The 4900-nt window shown below is 55.1% G+C and overlaps 1 pseudogene; it reads left to right on the forward strand.

The window, feature by feature from the left end:
- The first annotated feature begins 6 nt into the window (after positions 1-6).
- LOC106733415 (kinesin light chain 3 pseudogene) overlaps positions 7-4900 on the forward strand; it is a 6116-nt pseudogene continuing 1222 nt past the window's right edge.

Consider the following 4900-nt stretch of genomic DNA (forward strand, 5'->3'; position numbering starts at 1 on the left):
GCCGGGCGAGCTGGACGCAACCGTGCTCAGCGCGGCGAAGCCGGTCTGGGAGCGGTCCACGGTCAGGTGGGCGCCGGGAGTGGGGTGCAGAGGTCCCGGGGAGCTGCGATGATGGGGGGCCGGCGAGTAGAGTGAGGGCTGGGCCTGGCGCACCCCTGGGCTCGGTCGCCTGGCGACGGAGACAGGCCTTGGGGCCCTTAGACGCCCCCTGTCCCACTTCAAGGCTCCCCGAGGTCTGGAGAGCCGGCTGGGGCTGTGCCCCCCTCCCCGAGCGCAGGTAAACAGGAGCGAGGACGGGGCGGGGCCTAGGGGGAGGAGGGAGCCCGTGTGCCGGCTGGCAGCAGGGGTGCAGCAGGGGTGCAGCTGGAGTGCAGCCGGGGTGCACCGGACTGGGTCGGCCGGCCAGGGCTAAGGTTGTGAGGTTTGAGGGGCTGAGCCGTGTTGGGGACTTCTTACCTGTATGCGTGTGTGAGAGCTGGTGTAGGAGGTGCTCGCAGGTGTGCGTTTGTGAGCGAGCGAGCGAGCGAGAGAGAGAGAGAGAGAGAGAGAAAGGGGGATGGACTGACTGTGTACCCCCCGCCGGGCACAGGGGCTGGGAATGAGGCCACAGGGTCTCCCTGATGTGAAAACGTGGCAGCCTCTGCCTGGGTCCGTACTGCTGTGGCCGTGTGTGTGTGTGTGTGTGTGTGTGTGTGTCCCGGTACTTTGTGGGTGCGACTATGGCGAACTTTCCGCCGTGGCGTGTGCGGATGTGTGCACACTGGCCGGAGGCGAACCGTCTGGAGGATTAGATGTGCTGATGGCGGAGAGGTTGTGTCGCGTGAGCCGTGCCTGTGTGGCAGGAGGGCGAGCAGGGTGTGGGGTGGGAGGGTGCTGTGTGGCGGGACTGCCAGGGACGGTGTGTGAGGACGAGGACGGGCTGTGCCCACGTGGGCTCCGGTCTCTGCCGTGGCCCAGCGGCGGGGTGCAGTGGAGTCCTTGTGGGGCTGTGAGGTGGAGGTCCCGAGGGGAGGGACGTCTGAGTGATGTGAGGCGGGAGTCTCCCCTGGGTGAGCGACAGGTCGGGAGACGGGGTCTGCACTGCGGGTCACCCTGTGCACGCGGGGTCTGCATGAGTGTGGGAGCCGGTGTGTGTGGCAGCTGCCAGCCTGGCTCCGGGGCGGTGCGCGTGACTGGAACACTCAGCTCACCCGTGTCTGAGATCGTGTGTGACGTGGTGGAAGGTGGTTCCGTCAGCAAGCTGCGTGCGTGACGGTGGTGGTTGTCCGGACAGCCCTTGACGAGCTTGTGTGGCTGACCCTGCCTGCGGCCTGCATGTGGGGAGTGAGACCGAGTGTGTTGTAACGTGCATACACACGCATGTACAGATTGGTGTCTGTCCACAAACACCTACACACATACAGCTACCAGGGGTCTTTAGCAGGGTCGTAGAAAATGCATTATTGAAAAAACTACACGTGGGGGCCAGCAGGTGGCGTGGTTAAGGGCACTGGACTCCCACATGGCCAACCACGGCTCGAGTCCTGGACCTGGCGACTTGTCTTCTCACTTTCCATCTCTTTCTCTCACTCTGTCCCTCTCTATAGTCAAATTTAAATACATACATACATACGTAAAATTAAATGAAATAATTTTTTAAAAAAAGAAGAAAACTACATATGGATTTTGACTTTTTAAAAAAGGTTTTTGCCATAGGTTTTCGCTGGCGAGAGACAGTAAAAGGGAAAGTGAGAAACCACCCCCTGGGGGGTGGCCACGCTGCAATCCCTTCTCCATTCTCCTCCTGGGATTTTGGGCATGCATGCACATGTGCCCAGCATGATTTTCAAGCCTCCAGGTCCAGGACTTGAACTGCAGTGGGCCATGTGGGAGTCCAGCACCTTAACCAACACACCACCTGCCGGCCCCAGATTTTTAACTTTTTATACCAAATTAAATTGATATGTTAATTCCATTTTCCATGAACTTTTAAAAATATATTATTTAATTTTATTTATTCTTATTATCATCTTTTTATTTGCCCAGGGAGAGAGAAGGAAAGTGAGAAAGTAAGCTGCCAGGTCCAGGACTCGAACCGCAGTTGGCCAAGTGGGAGTCCAGCACCTTAAACACCATACCACCTACTAGGTCCATGAATGATTTTTAATTTATCTGTGTATTTCTTCCATGAGCTGGAGACAGAGACAGTACTCCCAACAGGGTCTCCTTGCCTTGATCTACCCCAGCCTCAGCCAACGCTGGATTGTGGGCACACGCACATGTGTGTGTGTTCTCAGGGAGGGATTCAGACGTGAACCTGGATCCTTCTGCCGTATGTCACCCTGGCAGAGTGTTGCATCTTACCACTGCACTGCTGTCCAGCCTCTCCACGGACTTTCTGAAGGTCCCGCATGTGCATGCGCACATGTGTGCGTGTAGCTATTCAGAGCTGCGTGCATCCGTGGAGACTGGCAGCGACAGAGCCTGTGTACAAAATGCACAGGACGTCCTCAGTGCATGCGGACACCCATGTGCTTGCGGGCAGGTGCAAACCCGCAGGCCGCTTCTGGTGGGCTCCGTGACTTAGGAAGTCTGCGCACGAGGGTGTGTGTGGAAACGTGGGTCTCCGTGTGCGCGTGCCCACCGCTGTCTCCACTGTGAGCACGCACTGCTGACAGCCTAACCGAGTCCGACTTCAGGGTCATTTGCATGTGTTTATCTGTGTGAGGCGTGCAGGCACGAGTCCTGCTGGCCACACCGGGAGGTTGGGTGGAGGATGGAGAGGAGGAGGGGAGGTGGGGGGGAGCCCACAGTGAATCCTGGGGGCGCTGGGCACATGATGGAGAGGTGCCTGCGTGGAGGGTCGTGTGCGGTCAAAGAGAGTGAGTGTCTTGGAGAAGTGCGAGGGGACGGTCTGAATGTGAGTGACTTGGAATTTGGTTACACGGGTCTTCATAGAGCTCATGGAGGGGCCAGCAGGTAGTGTAGTGGGTAACGGTGCTGGAGCCTACACGGCTGACTGCACAGTTCAAGGCTCGGAGGAGGCAGTTTGAAAACCCATGCCAGGCACATGCGTGTGCCCGCAGTCCTCAGGAGAGAATGGAGGAGAAAGGATTGCGTTGTAGTTCTCCCCCTTGGGGGTGATTTCTCTCTGTGTCTCTCTCTGGTGACCACATGAGCACTCTACCAAAAAAAGAAAGAAAAAGGTCACGGAGGGCCTGCTCCATGGCGTAGTGGTGACGGTGGCTTGATCCCCTATCCCTGATACTGTGGTTCGAGTCCGAGACACACTGTCTGAGAAGTACACCGGGCGTGGGTGCAGAAACGGGGAGGGATTGTGCGGTGCCCCTGGGGGCTCTTTCCTCCTCTCCCCTCTGTCTCTGGCAAAAACATACATGCCCACTGGCAAAACTTTAAAAAAAAAAAAAAAAAGTTCCTGGATCTCTTTTCTTTCTTTTTTATTTTTTTATTTTATTTATTTATTTATTTATTTTTGGTTAGAGTGTGTGCGCTTTTCAGAGAGAGGGAAACTGAGAAATCACCCCCTAGGGAGATGGCCACACCACAATCCCTTCTCTTCCATTCTCCTCCTGGGATTTTGGGCACGCACACACGACACGCGCCCGGCGTGATGCTCACGCCACCAAGCCCAGGACTCGAACTGCGCAGTCAGCCATGTGAGAGCCATCTGCCTTCACCTCCACGCCACCTGCTGGCCTTCATTTATTTGGGGGGGTAGACACCAAAATAAACTCGAACTTTAATTCCATTTTTCCATAAACTCTTTTTTTTTTTTTTTTTAAAGTCAGAGAATCAGTTTTATTTCTAAAGCTCTGCCGTAAATTTCTAGCGGGTACCGATGGACACCTGCTCCATGAGCTCTGTGAGATCCCCTCGTGCTTTCAGAGGTGGGAGGTGGAGACGAGAGTGCGTCTCTGTGCTCACTTGCATCTCCAAGAAGGCAGCGTGCACGAGCCGCGTCGGAGTGAGGGATGTGTGTGACCGAGCTGGTACGTTGCGTTAGGTCACGTCTCTGAAAGGAAAACATGGATGCGTGTATTGAGATGTGTTTTTAAGAGGAGAAAGTGTGTGTGTGTGTATTTCTAAGAGGAAAATGTGCGTGGTACTGATTTTTAATGATGAAGTATGCAAATGTGTTGAGCTGTATTTCAGAGTGTGTGTGTGTGTGTGTGTGTGTGTGTGTGTTGGGTTGTTTCTGAGAGGTGCTCGCAAGTGTTGCATTGTGTCTTTAAGAAGAGAAGGTGCAGGGAACCAGCAGTTAGCGTAATGGCTATGTTGCTGGACTCCCACGGAGTCGACCATGGTTTGCGTCCTGGACGCGGTGGCTTAAAACTCACGCTGGGCGCGTGTGCGTGCGTGCCCAAGATCCCGAGAGGAGAATAGAGGAGAAGGGATTGCGGCGTGGCCATCCCCCTTGGGTGGTGATTTCTCGCTTTCTGTTTCTCTGTCTCTGTCTGGCAAGCACACGTGCCCTATAGCGAAAACCTCTCAAAAAAAAAAAAAAAGAAGAAGGGAGGGGGCGTGGGGGCCCGCTGGTGGCATGGAGGTTAAGGCGCTGGATCCCACATAGCCGATTGCAAAGTTCTAGTCCCGGACCCTGGTGGATTGAAAAACACCAGGTGTGTGTGCGCACACGCCCCAAATCCCAAGAGGAGAACAGAGGAGAAGGGGTTATGGTGTGGCCAGCCCCCTATTCTCACTTTTCTTCTCTCCATCTCTCTCTCTCTCTGTATCTCTCTCCTGGGAGCACATGCACCCTATAGCAAAAACTAAAAAAAAATAAATAAATAAGGGAAGGTGTGGGTATCTGAGGACCACAGAGGCCCCACCAGCTAAATGTCCCACATATGGGACCCCCACCCACTACAATTGGGGCTTCTGGCCCCTGGCTGGCACACGG

The sequence above is a fragment of the Tupaia chinensis genome, unplaced genomic scaffold (assembly GCF_000334495.1).
Source record: "Tupaia chinensis unplaced genomic scaffold, TupChi_1.0 Scaffold000067_1, whole genome shotgun sequence".
In the NCBI taxonomy this organism is placed as follows: Eukaryota; Metazoa; Chordata; class Mammalia; order Scandentia; family Tupaiidae; genus Tupaia; species Tupaia belangeri.